The following is a 17,274-nucleotide window of genomic DNA, read 5'->3' as shown; positions in this document are numbered from 1 at the left end:
CTGGAACGGGGTCCACTCAGCCTCGGGAGGTCAACTGAGTAGAGGTGGGTTCGATTCCCACCTCAGCCATCCTCGAAGTGGTTTTCCGTGGTTTCCCACTTCTCCTCCTTAAGGCCACGGCCGCTTCCTTCCATCTTCCTTGTCTATCCCTTTCAATCTTCCCATCCCTCCACAAGGCCCCTGCTCAGCATAGCAGGTGAGGCCGCCTGGGCGAGGTACTGGTCATTCTCCCCAGTTGTATCCCCCGACCAAGAGTCTGAAGCTCCAGGACACTGCCCCTGAGGCGGTAGAGGTGGGATCCCTCGCTGAGTCCGAGGGAAAAGCCGACCCTGGAGGGTAAACAGATGATGATGATGATGAAATAAATGATTAAATTAAAAATTCTGTGTTTCTTTGAAAGTGGAAGTCTGCAAACACTTGTGGTCGCTCAGAGTCTTACAGTTCTTGAGACTGGTGTGGCAGTCAGGTGACCCCAGCCGATCCTTTAAACTAATTTTGAAATTCCTTGTCCCAACCCTCGGCACCACATATTCTCACCTCTGAGTGAATGTGGAAGGAGAACATCTAGAGGCTCCTAGTTTGTAAAATAATCGCACCTATCATGTGCGTTTCTAATTTCAATTCTTAATTAGTTAGTGTTTGACAAAGGAGATGCAGTTGATACAGGTGTAATTTTATCCTTTACATTTATCACTTTAAACTTTAGTCCAACTCCTTGGCTGAATGGTCGGTGGAACTGTATTTAGGTTCAGATGACCACCTTGTTGAGGAAGGTAATGAAATCTTCGTACAGACTCATTTCATAGCATAAGAATAACCAATAAATTGTATGCAGACTCACTTATTTATTTACCAATGGCTACACAAATAAATAAAGGAATGAACTTCTTCTTGCACTCATTTATGCTATTTGGACACATGTGCCATTTCTGCACACCAGTCCTGGTCTGCATTCTGATGTTGGAGGAGTTCCTGCCAACAGAGTAAGGAGACAGCTCTGGTTTTCTTCTGAAAAGGAAGAAAATAACAGACAGACATATAAGAACTGGTATTTTCATTCCGCTGTTCAAAGGGTTATTAGATAGATAGGGCGTTTTTCAGTGACTTCTGGGAACATGGCTAGATTTAATACGTTTTTGAGCGTTGGCTACAACAGTACAGGCCTAACCTTTACTATGTAACTACTTAGAACAAAATAAATCTTAAATAAAATGGCTACGCCTGTCCTCATCATATTAGTTATATATGAATACTATAATTTAAAAAGTGTGTAAGTGCCAAAATGTAAAATAAGAATAAAGCAGAAAAACAAGTTGCATTACATGGTAACTTTTAAAAACAAATTAGCATACAAGTTTTACAAATAAAGTCGATAAATAGAAACATATTAAGCAAGAACAACTATTTATTTGTTATTTATTTTATCCGTTTACCGTCCAGAGTTGGTTTCACCTCAGGCTCAGCGAGGGAACCTCTACAGCCTCAAGACCAATTTTTCCAATGTGCGGGTCATCCAGGTATAAATGTCATTAAATGACTTCCTTAAAAGCAACTGGTGACGATTTTCATTTATTATTTTAATCCAGAAAACTTCATTACTCACAAAGGCATCTGCAGCATTACAAGAAACTTTGAAATCAGTTTACATCATATTTAGAACGACGTAAGGAATGATTTTGTCATTTAAATATAATACATAATAATTTCATGTAGTTATTCCTAGCCTGGTTCAGCCCGTATAAGACAGACCCTTCAACGAGGGTGAGCTGCGTGTGCTGTACGGGAGGATAGCGTTGTGTGCGGTGTGTGAAATGCAGGAATTTTGGGGACAGTATAAATACACAGTTCCTGAGACAGAGAAATAAACATTTAATGTTAAATTCTCCAACCGTGCCGGGAATCGAACTCGGGACCATCTGAACCGAACGCGACAACGCTGATCATTCAGCCAAGAAGCCGGACAGTTAAATATAACTAAAGGTTCAAGTCTTTCGGAACAAATACATGTTTGTTGCATTGTAGTGTTATCAACTGAAATCTTCAAAGTTATCTAATCACAGTAAAGGTAGCAGTATCTAGTGAACTTCAACGTTTTTAAGGTAGACTTACTGAGCCATTGGCTCAAAATCTCGCCACATTACGTTCCTTAAGAACGGGTACGTGGAAAGAGCAATGTTAAGCCACTCTTACCACAAGCATGCCTATCTGTTTCATTAGCCATGCTTCACAGATCGTATAAACAGCGTAATATATGGCGGGGGGGGGGGGGTAATATATCAAGGCAAACATAAACATCATCAGAAACGAGAGCACAAAGCTCTACTCAAGATGGAATTAATTGCACATATGGGAAGAATGATGTCGGCAGCAGAAGGATATGGATCACTTATAATGGCGTACAATAACCACACGAGGTAAAATCATGGGCTTTAAACGATTCAGCTCTGCTTAACCAAAAATCATTCGACCAAACCACGCTCTGCTAACCATTTGGTTGTGTATCGGAAGGATCTGTGCAAAACAGTTTTGTGCTGTTCTGGCATTTGAGCTGTATATGAGAGACGTATTGATGAAGTGATTTGGGCCTCCGATCTTGTGTGGGTTTGGTTTCTCATATCCGCGTGAGACGTTATTTATGAACCGTGCTTCTACATTTTTCGGTCATTTTGACCATTGTTATCTATTATACGTTCCCTATTCCTTGGACCCCCTTTAACCTATTGCGTGAGTGTTCGAATGTGAGATATGTAGAACGCATATCATATTGCCTAGTTGTATCGTTTGTTCTTATCTTTGCATTTATGTGGGCACTTGCATTTCTTGTGTATGTACACTGACTGACAGTGAAAATGCAACACCAAGGAGGAGTGGTTCGAAAGGGATGAAAGTTGGGAAAAAAACAGAGTCGGCACGGAAGAATAATTGATGTTTCAAACCGATATGCAGGTTACACAATGCGCACGGCATCGACTCAGTAGGATGTAGGACCACCGCGAGCGGCGATGCACGCAGAAACACGTCGAGGTACAGAGTCAATAAGAGTGCGGATGGTGTCCTGAGGGATGGTTCTCCATTCTCTGTCAACCATTTGCCACAGTTGGTCGTCCGTACGAGGCTGGGGCAGAGTTTGCAAACGGCGTCCAATGAGATCCCACACGTGTTCGATTGGTGAGAGATCCGGAGAGTACGCTGGCCACGGAAGCATCTGTACACCTCGTAGAGCCTGTTGGGAGATGCGAGCAGTGTGTGGGCGGGCATTATCCTGCTGAAACAGAGCATTGGGCAGCCCCTGAAGGTACGGGAGTGCCACCGGCCGCAGCACATGCTGCACGTAGCGGTGGGCATTTAACGTGCCTTGAATACGCACTAGAGGTGACGTGGAATCATACGCAGTAGCGCCCCAAACCATGATGCCGCGTTGTCTAGCGGTAGGGCGCTCCACAGTTACTGCCGGATTTGACCTTTCTCCACGCCGACGCCACACTCGTCTGCGGTGATTATCACTGACAGAACAGAAGTGTGACTCATCGGAGAACACGACGTTCCGCCATTCCCTCATCCAAGTCGCTCTAGCCCAGCACCATGCCAGGCGTGCACGTCTATGCTGTGGAGTCAATGGTAGTCTGAGCGGGCGCCGGGAGTGCAGGCCTCCTTCAACCAATCGACGGGAAATTGTTCTGGTCGATATTGGAACAGCCAGGGTATCTTGCACATGCTGAAAATGGCGGTTGACGTGGCGTGCGGGGCTGCCACCGCTTGGCGGCGGATGCGCCGATCCTCGCGTGCTGACGTCACTCGGGCTGCGCCTGCACCCCTCGCACGTGCCACATGTCCCTGCGCCAACCATCTTCGCCACAGGCGCTGCACCGTGGACACATCCCTGTGGGTATCGGCTGCGATTTGACGAAGCGACCAACCTGCCCTTCTCAGCCCGATCGCCATACCCCTCGTAAAGACGTCTGTCTGCTGGAAATGCCTCCGTTGACGGCGGCCTGGCATTCTTAGCTATACACGTGCCCTGTGGCACACGACAACACGTTCTACAATGACTGTCGGCTGAGAAATCACGGTACGAAGTGGGCCATTCGCCAACGCCGTGTCCCATTTATCGTTCGCTACGTGCGCAGCACAGCGGCGCATTTCACATCATGAGCATACCTCAGTGACGTCAGTCTACCCTGCAATTGGCATAAAGTTCTGACCACTCCATCTTGGTGTTGCATTTGCTCTGTCAGTCAGTGTATGTTCCCTTGTTTATTCCTGATCCTAGGCACCATACTTGCGCGTGCCTCCCTTTCTTTGATCTTTTGTTCGTCCATATTTTATATTTGCGTGTTGAATTTCATTTAATGGCCGTGTGTCGTGATCTGTAAATACTCGTCCTGTTGATATGAATATCAAATTATTTATTGCTTTGGGCCGAGGTCTGCATTATGGAATTAGCCTATTGTGTTCCTAAGGTAACAATTTATTTCCCTATGTTCTGAATATTTGTATTTCATGAGTGGTTGAACCTGCTGGCTGGATCGTATTATTGCGTAGGCACGATGCTATGATGATAGTGAATAGATTATTAGGTCCATGTATTGATTCCACCAGGGCCGGTTTTCTTTCCTTATTTTATTTGTTCCTGATCTTTGTATGACCATTTTGTTATTTTGATCAAATGTTTATTTAATAAACTCTTTGTTTTCTACACGACGTTATTATTGTAGGAGTAGGAGGGGTAGCCTTTTAAATTTTACCCTTTTGATTTAATAGGCTCTAGTTCAGTTCCTAAGTTTGTCTCTGGTCATTTTCGACCCGGTCCGCGCGAAACCAGCTACCATATTCATCGTAGGAAATTAGAGCCCCGAAGGGGTGCACGCGTTGCGTTATCCTTCCGGAATATCTCACCGTTGTAGGTGTACGTGAAGCCGATGAAGGGCTGCACGTGGTCACCAAGTAGTTCAACGAAGCAGTCACTGGTCAACGACCCGTTCAGGTGGACCAGCGGATCAGGCCGTTGCCACATGAACACACCTCACACAATTATGGAGCTACCGCCAGCCTGTTGGGTACATTGTTGACAACTGGGGACCTGCATCGTGTACGAACACTATCATCAGCTCGAAACAACTAGAACAGTGACTCGTCGGGCCAAACTACATGTCGCTGGTCCTCCAGGTTCCATTTAGCAACGTCACGCACCCAGGTAACACGCTGTTCCCGCTGACGTGGTGTGAACAAGGACACTCTTGTCTTCTACTCCGATATCCTACGGGCATTAAAGAAAACTGCACTGACCTGCTGGATATGCTTCCGGTACTCCTTACATTGACTGTGGATGTGATTGGAGCCAACGTGGCTTGTCTCTTACCACGGACATTTCTAGCCAGACGCCGCTAATCGCGATCAGTAAGCATCCGAGATCGGTTACTATGCTGTTCACTGTGGGTGATAATGCCTTCCATGAGATATTCCTGATACACACGTGACATCATCGATCGAGAAATGTTATATATCCGCATAACTTCAACAATGGAATATTCCATTCATCTGCCCACACTACCATGCTCCGTTCGAAAGACTATAATTTACACCTGATACGGTTCTGGGCACTTCAAACCATTACGTTACGGTACGGTGACTCTACCGACTATTACTTTTAAATACTGTTGTCCCATCACTTTTGGCATGACAGTGTATAGGATTCTAATAAGGCCAGTGTTTATAAATGGTTCTGAGACTTCGGTATTGTCAAATTATGATCAAAGATACCTGGACGAGTCTGAAGGGAAAATACATTGACAGAGCAAATGCAACACCAAGAAGGAGTGGTTCGAAAGGGATGAAAGTTGGGGAAAAAACAGAGACGGCACGGACGAATAATTGATGTTTATTTCAAACCGATATGCAGGTTACACAATGCGCACGGCATCGACTCAGTAGGATGTAGGACCACCGCGAGCGGCGATGCACGCAGAAACTCGTCGAGGTACAGAGTCAATAAGAGTGCGGATGGTGTCCTGAGGGATGGTTCTCCATTCTCTGTCAACCATTTGCCACAGTTGGTCGTCCGTACGAGGCTGGGGCAGAGTTTGCAAACGGCGTCCAATGAGATCCCACACGTGTTCGATTGGTGAGAGATCCGGAGAGTACGCTGGCCACGGAAGCATCTGTACACCTCGTAGAGCCTGTTGGGAGATGCGAACAGTGTGTGGGCGGGCATTATCCTGCTGAAACAGAGCATTGGGCAGCCCCTGAAGGTACGGGAGTGCCACCGGCCGCAGCACATGCTGCACGTAGCGGTGGGCATTTAACGTGCCTTGAATACGCACTAGAGGTGACGTGGAATCATACGCAATAGCGCCCCAAACCATGATGCCGCGTTGTCTAGCGGTAGGGCGCTCCACAGTTACTGCCGGATTTGACCTTTCTCCACGCTGACGCCACACTCGTCTGCGGTGACTATCACTGACAGAACAGAAGCGTGACTCATCGGAGAACACGACGTTCCGCCATTCCCTCATCCAAGTCGCTCTAGCCCGGCACCATGCCAGGCGTGCACGTCTATGCTGTGGAGTCAATGGTAGTCTTCTGAGCGGGCGCCGGGAGTGCAGGCCTCCTTCAACCAATCGACGGGAAATTGTTCTGGTCGATATTGGAACAGCCAGGGTGTCTTGCACATGCTGAAGAATGGCGGTTGACGTGGCGTGTGGGGCTGCCACCGCTTGGCGGCGGATGCGCCGATCCTCGCGTGCTGACGTCACTCGGGCTGCGCCTGGACCCCTCGCACGTGCCACATGTCCCTGCGCCAACCATCTTCGCCACAGGCGCTGCACCGTGGACACATCCCTGCGATTTGACGAAGCGACCAACCTGCCCTTCTCAGCCCGATCACCATACCCCTCGTAAAGTCGTCTGTCTGCTGGAAATGCCTCCGTTGACGGCGGCCTGGCATTCTTAGCTATACACGTGTCCTGTGGCACACGACAACACGTTCTACAATGACTGTCGGCTGAGAAATCAATGTACGAAGTGGGCCATTCGCCAACGCCGTGTCCCATTTATCGTTCGCTACGTGCGCAGCACAGCGGCGCATTTCACATCATGAGCATACCTCAGTGACGTCAGTCTACCCTGCAATTGGCATAAAGTTCTAACCACTCCTTCCTGGTGTTGCATTTGCTCTGTCAGTCAGTGTATTAAGGTATATTCTTATGTTAGTTCAAACACTGAATAAGGTACACCTTTGAAATTTATGAATTTCTCATGAACCAGATATTGTTAACAAACATAAAACTCACGAAACAGGGATGGTTTAGGCACTTTCTGCATATGAATGAAAACAGATGTTTCAAGATCCCCAATATTATGCTAGGAGGAACTAGTTGGAACACCTAAGTTGAGGTGGGAAGAACGTTTGAGGCAAAGACATTCGGACCCTGGAAGTTTGAAATTGGAGGAGTCTGGCTCTAAACAGAGAGGAATTCCGGAAACGTTTGAAGATGGCCAGGAGCCCACAGGGAACTGGTGATGATGATGATGAGAGTATTACCGATAAGTGAATATACTTCTTGTCGTAATAACGATCCAATAATATTAGAGCTTGACTTAGTTAACAATATATAGCATAAAGGTGTTCTCCTCCAAAGTAAGGAGACTGGGTTTTAGAGGTAATCTATTGGAATCTTTTATCTTCATATGCCCGAAGTGCATTGCTCTTCTTTGAGTACCTATTATTTTCTCTATCTGATTGTAGATTTATTCTCATATTATTATTATAACATCAGCACGGCCTCTCTCTAGTGGTAGGCAACCTTATTAACGCCTGAAGGAAGTGTAGGCTCTCGGAGGCAGGCAGAACTTTAAGAAATGTTCTTCATTATCTACTTGGTTAATATGTTTCATTACCTCCGATTTTGAGTGCAACCTAGTGCTTGGAAGTACTGTATGAGCATTAGTAGAGTACTGTAACTATTTGAATTTGGCACCCGTGAACTTAAGTCATCTGTTTCTTAAGTTGCTACTGCTGTCGGTTCACATCAAGCCAATCAATCAGCGCCTAGCTTGCCGCTATAAATACCGATAATCATGGACCTTATGTATCTATGTGGATCTTGAACTGTGCGGCGATAGGTGAGATTTTCCTCCTAGTAGACTACGGACGTCCTGGGGCAGCATATAAGGTAGGCGGCTGTATTTTGATCTAACTTTTGAACTTACTTGCGTGTGGCGACGGGAAGATACCCACATTCCCCTCTGGCATGTAACAGGGCATACCACGTTTACCTTAGTTTTAATGTAGGGCTTCCTAATATTCTGTTAGCTTGTAGTATGTAGGTTTATAGGCTTCATAAGGTCGTAGAGTGTGGACCCTCGTTTTCCTTTTTTTTAACTTTGCTTTTGGTGTCTTTCTCTAACCTCTAAATTATTCCATCTCGCATTTTATTTAATCTTTTCTTTCCTTCGTCTGTCACCAACGTAGTAAGGCTTATCCTATGTGTCACTGGTCATTCTACCCTATTAGGTTTTATGGAAAGTCATGTCACGGGACGGCTTGAGTGGGTTTAGTATCTTATTAATTTTGTTCTCGGACTTTCAGTTAACCTTCTGTGTTTCTCCTTCTTGGCCATCTGGTATGAGCTCCGGTTCCTGCTTTGTCTGGATTTTTCTGGTCCATGGGTTGTGTGCTGCTACTTTAAACAAAGCGCAACGACTGTCACGTGGTGTAAAAGCTCCTCTGCTAAAGTGTAATAACAGGTACCCTGATGTGAATTCTTGGCCCATTTGGCCATTGAAAGTTGGGACTGAAGAAGAGGATTCGAATCCCCTCTAATGCTTCGAAGCCTTGGCTTCTTTCCTTCATATCATATTCATATTCACTGATTAAGATCCTATTTTCATTTGAAGACCCGGCTAGAAATAGCCACACGAAATCTTAAAAAAATTTCGACTTAGTTAATGTAACTTCAAGGCTTTTCAGTCTGCCAAAAACACTAACTCTATAATATTCTTGTAAAAAACACTCACTATTAAACAAACAATAACCGAGCTCGATAGCTGCAGTCGTTTAAGTGCGGCCAGTATCCAGTATTCGGGAGATAGTAGGTTCGAACCCCACTGTCGGCAGCCCTGAAAATGGTTTTCCGTGGTTTCCTATTTTCACACCAGGCAAATGCTGGGGCTGTACCTTAATTAAGGCTACGGCCGGTTCCTTCCCACTCCTAGACCTTCCCTGTCCCATCGTCGCCATAAGACCTATCTGTGTCGGTGCGACGTAAAGCAACTAGCGAAAAAAAAGTGTTTAATAGTATTTTTAATGTAATAGTGTTATATGTGTTATGATCAGCGTTGCTCTTGTTGGCATAGCAATTACTATTGTTAATGTAGATGAGCTCATTAGTAGATAGAAGGAAACAGAACGAGTCTCTCACCTTTACCTTCGTTGAATGCCTGAATTACCTGTTAACGAAGTTGGCTAGGTTGAGAAGAAACTCCACCGATATTAGTATAGATGTAGACCAATTAGACGAACACTAAAAGGCTGAGCCTACTTCAATGTATGGAAGTGAGACGCAGTTGATTAAAGCAAGTTACGTCGCCATAAGACCTATCTGTGTCGGCGCGACGTAAAACAACTAGCAAAAAAAAAAAAAAAAAAGGTTACAGAAATAAAATTAAATTGCCTGAAATTCAGTTTCTTAGATCACTGAAAAATAAAGAAGAAATGATGAAATAAGATAACAAGAATTTTACCAAATGGGACAGACCAAGGATGAAAGATAATATAAGACCAAAGCTTGCCTTTGAATATCATCCTGTTGGAGTCAGAGGCCTTGGTCGTTGCATGAAAAGATGGTTTGCGAGCAACTGGTTGGGCGATTCGGGTCACGTAGCTATGAGCTTGTATTCGGAAAATAGTAGGTTCGACCCCCATTGTCGACAGTGGTTTTCCGTTGTTTCCCCATTTTCAAACCAGGCAAATACTTGGGTTGTACCTTAATTAATTAATTAATTAATTAATGCAATGGTCGCCATAAAATCTGAGTCGATGAGACGAAAAGCAAAATGGGGGGGGGGGGTAATGGTTTGAGGATTTTCTTCCTTCTTTCGTTTACTGGTCGTGTTCACATCGTATTAACTCAGAAAGATGTCGGCGACAATAAGAAAGGTTAGGGCTAGGACAGAAAAGTAAGTGATCGTTGTCTTAATTAAGGTACATCTCCAGCATTTACATAGAGTAAAAACGGAAAACGACGGATATTTTCGGGTACGCACACGATGGGGATCGAACCCACAATGTCTCGAACGTAAGCTTAGAGCGTCACTATACATAGAACGCAGCCATCTCACTCGGTAGTTTGAAGTGTGGCGACGGAAGAATGTTAACAACCTATCCATGAAGAGGAAATAATAATAGAAAATCACGAAATTTCTCAGACCTCCGACTTTTATTTTTGAATGACGTTCTGTTAAGTGTATTCTTTATCTTAGGGATCCTCAAAGTGGAGGAAGGGTTTGAAAATAAATGAAAACTTTGAAAATACTTTGAAACTGATATCCAAACAGAATGTTACGTTCTCTCTATCCTACGTTAACTCATAACATCTTACCTAAAATTTAGCTGTTTTGAACCCGGTTGAACTTGTACTCACCAATGTAAGTAATGCATGCTGGACAACAGCCACAAAAAGTTCCTCTCTCCTTGATGTAGCCGTTTGGACATGACTCAACTGCCTCGCATCGCACACCGTCGCAGTAGTTTGGGGGACACACTATGGCGTAAGCCATCCCTACTAGAAGTAGCAGGGCAGTGCAGATGAGAAGAACTTTGGCCATCTATTCAAAATATAACAAAAATAATTAATTTATGAACAAAATTAAAGGAATACAAAATTGGAGATGTACCATACGCTTGATAAAATGTCTTAACAGAAAATTAAATTTTCCTAGATATATCCGCTAAAATTACCTTCAGATTGTGGAATTCATTATCATATGTCTCCGTGTGTTTGCGAATTAATGTGTGTGTGTGGGTGTGTGTGTGTGTGTGAGGAAGGGAGCGTCCTAACCAGGCTAGTTCTTTGCTTACATGTATCAGGACTTATAACGCCCAGTAGCGTTAGTAAATCGTCTTTTACCACACAAAAATGAAATAGAAATACAGTAGAACCTCTGTTAACCGGAACAAAGGACGGTAGAAGTGGTTTCGGATAACCGACATTTCGGACAGTAATATAAATGACATGTTATAGGTTAAGAAACGTTTCTTGACATTTTAGGTGAACGTAAACGAAGATCATACATAACATGCAATGTTAACAAAGTATTTTAATAACATCTCCGCCTCCTTTACTTTCTTATTTTGACACGCATCTATCGTATTCTTGTTAGGGTTTTTCGAAGCAGGCTCTTCACACTTATTTTTCATTTTGACCCATGCACTAGTGCACAATACTCCGCGCGGCTTTATATACTGTACGCGCACTTTTTAGTGATAGATCTTTGTACTCGGTGAGGAGTAAGCAGGGAGCACTGCCGGTTCCGGTAAATACTGCCAACTGAATAGAAATGAAATCTGAATTGAATCGATAATATGATCGATCGATATGCATTTTCTAAACCTTTATTACTGTATCTTAACGCCAACAACTGTGTCACACACAATATATTATAATACTATATAATATTTCCCGATGCGAAACGTGTTCCTAGCATGAATTCTATAGCTTGGCTTTGCTGTGTAAACAACAACAGTACGAGTAAGTAAAGTGTACGCCAGATGTCGCACAGCGATGATAAGCGATTCTTAGTTTGTGTTTCATAGGTTGCCAATACGAATCTCGAAGATAACCGAAGTCGACCGATTCAGCACTAGAGTGTAAATCTATCGCTAAAAAGTGCGCAGGTAGTACTTCTAAATTGGCGTTTCACAAAACAAATGAGCATCGCCCTACCTCTGTTGCCAGCGCGCTTCTGCCGAAAGAGCAGCTGATGCAATACGACCGCGGTAAGCAGCCCTCGTAAAATGTAATAGCGTACTCAGAAAAGCTAATGAATCGGGATTGGAAACAAATCCTTAAAAACTACACTTACTAACAACATCCGACACTAAAAAAAATGCATTGTTAAGAATAAAAGATAAGGAGGAAATAACATATCACTCACATGGCTCGCACAGGAAGTAGGTTAAGGCCTACAAAGGGAATACTCCACTGATCTCAGAATCACTTTCCTGTCACTTGTCTTTCCCGAATCACACTGAGACATGCTAAAAACGCAAGAACTAAGTACATTAACCAACACACGGACGAAAATCAAACTACAGCTATTTTTATATACTGAACTAATAAACCGCCGGCCCCGTGGTGTAGGGGTAGCGTGCCTGCCTCTTAACCGGAGGCCCCGGGTTCGGTTCCCGGCCAGGTCAGGAAATTTTACCTGGACCTGAGGGCTGGTTCGAGGTCCACTCAGCCTACGTAATTAGAATTGAGGAGCCATCTGACGGTGAGATAGCGGCCCCGGCCTAGAAAGCCAAGAATAACGGCCGAGAGGATTCGTCGTGCTGACCACACGACACCTCGTAATCTGCAGGCCTTCGGGCTGAGCAGCGGTCGCTTGGTAGGCCAAGGCCCTTCAGGGGCTGTAGTGCCGTGGGGTATTGTACTAACTTATGCTATGCTAAACTGTTAACTTTTTAAGACTGTACTATACTAGAGAGATAAATACTAATGTGGACAACACTAATTACTGAAGAAAAATGCACAAGATCGCGAACCGTACAGAATATCATATACGCTGAGTGATATAGGTTAACCACGCGGTGAATGTGGAAACTAGGTTTCGAGATCGTCATCATCATCATCTGTTTACCCTCCAGGTTCGGTTTTTCCCTCGGACTCAGCGAGGGACCCCGCCTCTACCGCCTCAAGGGCAGTATCTTGGAGCTTCAGACTCTTGGGGAGTATGACCAGTACCTCACCCAGGCGGCCTCACCTGCTATGCTGAACAGGTGCCTTGTGGAGGGATGGGAAGATTGGAAGGAATAGACAAGGAAGAGGGAAGGAAGCGGCCGTGGCCTTAAGTTAGGTACCATCCCGGCATTCGCCTGGAGAAGTGGGAAACCACGGAAAACCACTTCCAGGATGGCTGAGGTGGGAATCGAACCCACCTCTACTCAGTTGACCTCCCGAGGCTGAGTGGACCCCGTTCCAGCCCTCGTACCACTTTTCAAATTTCGTGGCAGAGCCGGGAATCGAACCCGGGCCTCCAGGGGTGGCAGCTAATCACGCTAACCACTACACCAAGGCGGACTTCGAGATCGTACTCTGCCGAAATAAGTCATTATGAATGGCAGCTAAGGATTGTGGGATGTGTATGTTTCAGCGCATAACCACCAGACAGAGCCAAAATCGGCCAAAACGTCAATTTAGAATTATTTAAAGCAGTGCGGAGTATAATGAACGAGCCAAAACAAACTGAGTTAGCAATAGAGTAGGGAAGGAGGCAGTCAAGGTCTGAATCCACGCATTCTGTTATTCATCCCCATTGTAATAACATGACATAACAAACGATGTTTTCTAAAACTCGTTTTAATCGGAAATATATTTTTATCAGTCGTTTCGGTTAAACGGTATTTTGGTAAAATGTATTTCGGATAACTGAGGTTACACTGTACGTGAAATATTTCCTCTTATTTACAAGAATAATGGTGTGCAAATGCTATGTATAAATTTTCTAAAGCAGTTGCCTAGCCAAGATGGTAAAGGCGTGCTTGATTCACCTGAAAGGAGAATTGTTCGATTAATGTCAGTTAGTCGAAATGTTTAGAAACGAGATTTCCCCATCTGGTGAGGCACTTCACCCTGAGGCTGACTCAGCCTACATCGAAAATGAGTATCAGGTTAACTTCAGGGGCAAAAGCGGTCGGGTATAGAGCTAATACCGTGGTTAAGAATCTGTCTCTCTCCATGTCTCCTCGTGTCCCTGACTGGGTGTAGAACATGAAAGTTTCCGTCATGATTTACGGTCCTGAACCAACTGTGTAGCCTTATAGAAAAAATTTCTCACTACTGCATTCATTTTATCTGCTTATCTGGTTGGGGCCTGTCCATGAGGTCATCTTCCTGGCACTTTTATTTCTACCACCAACTTCTCCATTATTCTGAAAATGTGTCCAAAGTATCTTACGAACGATCGGGTAACTTTCCGTTAGTCTATCCTTAACTTTTAGCTTTTCAAGAACTGATGCGTTTGTGCGGTGTTCTGTCAAGATACTCCTGGGTCACAGCGGTACACCTACATTTCTAATTCTTCTAACCTATTCCTCTCATCTACCTTGATAACCCATTGCGCCGATTCCCGAATCCAAGTCCCTTGGCGTCAAAGAAAAATCCACGGTTAAGGTCGGTAGGCATCTCAGGGTTTGAAACAAACAATATGTAATTTTTTTAACGTGAGTTCAGAGAGGATTATTCAATGCAACGCTTCCATTCACCCAAGATAAATCTGATAGACGTCTCTATCGCTTATCAATTGCGGTATCGGCTTATATCTTAACACTGCCATAATCATAACTTACATACTATACCAAAATCTATAAACGATAATGAGTTACATCCTACTATCATTTATTCAAGAAATAAATATGATGGATAAATTAAATATATGATGCTTGAAGCTTGACATTATTGACGATATTTGAAATATTATCTTTTAAATTGTTTGTTCAATATTTTTTTCATAGAAATTGTCAAAATATTCATTGAAAAAAAGGTAGTTAATTCAGCTTGGCCTTAACGTTTCATTTTAAAATTACATGGATCACATTGTACAAGTCTGCGTGGATTGCACTTGTTGTCGAGATTAATTCTTCTTAACGAAAATGTCTCTCACTTGTTCATAAACTAGCTTCCCGATATTAAGAACGATTACTTTGATCTGTCTTCATAAATTAGACGCATACAGAATAAGATTAGTTTCATTCCTGTGTAGCATTCATTGGCTACATATCATTTAATATCTTCTAAATTATAATATAATCGTCAACATATTCAATATCTACTTTGGAAAGGAGTGAGATTCTCCTAAATAGTTGCGGTAGCTTCATAATTAAATTACAACACTAGTCTATTATCTCATAACATTCAATCAATCTCGTATAGGTTTGTTGGGAATACCATGGATGAAAATTCTAAGTCCTTATTGTTCATAAGATATTATTAAGAAGACATTAAAGACTATATATATTTCACTAATAACTTGTTATATTAGCTACAATCATCTTAAGCGACTAAAATAATATGAATATATCATTGAAATTGCCATGTGATTGAAGATCATGGGTTATTGGATTTATTTTTGATGACCAATCCCTATCAATAGCTTGTAAGTACCGTATAATATTGTCATTTGCCATGCAAAATGGATTATTTATTACGTAAACATCATTATCACCACAAAATCTACCATTGATCCGCGTCTGCGCTACTTAACTACTCTTTATTTATTAATATATATAAATTCTTCCTTCATCAATTCTTTCCTTCATATAACAATATTCTACCATTTCACACTTCCTTCCTCATATTTCTCTTTATATATTTTCACCGCACCACATGTCAGTATTTCTTATTTAATGCACAGTAACGCATAATTAAATTCACTTCTCACAAAACCAAAATATCATTTCACGGATCAACATCTATCTCTCATTTCTACCGATATGTATCTTATTTATACATATGCATCCATATTTAACCTCTTCTGATTTATTACTGGCAATAAATGATCAATCTTTACGAACTTGATATCCTACAATTCAATATTATTATGTAATTCATTCTATTCTCATCACATATAGTATTAATGGCAAGGTTTATTATGATTGACTGAATATCTCTGACGTAACATTATACTGTTATCTGGTCACTTCCCTATCTTAAGATACACTGTATTCATCCTGAGACTACCAATCACCTTCCTAAATGCGTCACTCTTTGGATCACTCGCGAAGAAATACACGGTATTGAATTATATTATGAAGATATAACGACCTATTCCCTTCCAAATAAATATACTCAGTCTACATTCTACAAAGAAAATATAAAACTCACTTGATAATATTCTGACAACTTATCTTATTCTGTATTCTTCTGCCGGTATTGATGTTGGTGCAGCTACACCATCAGCTGCACTGGTCCTCCTTTGGTGTTATGGGCTCGGTTATCTGGCATCTCTTCTGCGTGAAACGAGCTCTCATTTGCCCGTGATGTCGACTGATCTCCTCCGGTCATCAACCCCATTCTCGATTTACAGGTCCATTACGTCGGTGTCTTGCGCATTCAGGAAACACAGATTCAGAGACAAGTATAAATGAAAACATTTTGTCAGATGCAAAGCCTTCTTGTATTACTGTCTTGTTTTATGTTGGCTTATATAACGTCTCCCGGTCTAGAAAACCAAGAGTAACGGCCGAGAGGATTCGTCGTGCTGACCACACGACACCTCGTAATCTGCAGGCCTTCGGGCTAAGCAGCGGTCACTTGGTAGGCCAAGGCCCTTCAAGAGCTGTAGTGCCATGGGGGGGGGGGTATATAACGTCTATAAGTTATTATACAGACTACCAGAATGTCTGACGTGACTTTATCTCGTTTAATTCAATTTTCAATATGATTGCGTTTTCTTAATGTGCTTCCTAACGAAACTTCTTTTTTTTACAAGTCAGATCCGTTCAATAGCTTCTTCTTTTCCTTCTACCGTTCTAGATGAATATTATTCTATTTAACTTGTTTTCGGTCTTAAATATTAAATTATACTTGCATGATACATATGGATGTATATAATTGCTGTTCCTTCGATTTTCTTCAGGTTAATTTGTCGTTTGACTTCCAAATAACTCTTCTCTTCTTGAAAAATTGTATCTGCAGTTTTCTTTCGCCTGTCTTCTCAAAAATCCATTCTCTCTTGTTCACAGTGTTGGTGCTTACAATTTTAAAAGATACATTTTGTCTCGGTCACGGGCACTATGATTGGAATTGCACCTGTATCATAACTTGTAATTTTCTGACGATTAAATGCGTACTATTTAATTTCATTTGCGGTAAATAGTAAACATCTTGACTCCGTGTATTAGCAATCAGGACAATGGAACAGCACACCATGTCTCAGCAACGAACTGCACAACAGGAGTAATATCGGACCACTGAGCAACTTGAGTTTGGTTTCTTTGTGATTCTTCTACCTTTCTAGATCTGTTCAGCTTGGCAATCGTTGCACTAGCCATTGCAA

At 42.8% G+C, this 17,274-nt stretch overlaps 1 long non-coding RNA gene across 1 annotated transcript in view; it reads right to left on the bottom strand.

Moving 5' to 3' along the window:
* Positions 1–825: 825 nt before the first annotated feature.
* Positions 826–17,274, bottom strand: part of LOC136874097 (uncharacterized) — a 55,686-nt gene continuing 39,237 nt past the window's right edge. Inside the window, exons 2-3 of the long non-coding RNA XR_010860220.2 lie at positions 10,641–10,824; positions 826–1,008 (exon numbers count right to left, since the gene is read on the bottom strand). This is a non-coding gene — a long non-coding RNA (uncharacterized lncRNA). The remainder of the gene's footprint in view (positions 1,009–10,640; positions 10,825–17,274) is intronic.

Source organism: Anabrus simplex, chromosome 5 (assembly GCF_040414725.1).
Source record: "Anabrus simplex isolate iqAnaSimp1 chromosome 5, ASM4041472v1, whole genome shotgun sequence".
Taxonomy (NCBI): domain Eukaryota; kingdom Metazoa; phylum Arthropoda; class Insecta; order Orthoptera; family Tettigoniidae; genus Anabrus; species Anabrus simplex.
This window is presented reverse-complemented; position numbering and strand designations above follow the sequence as displayed.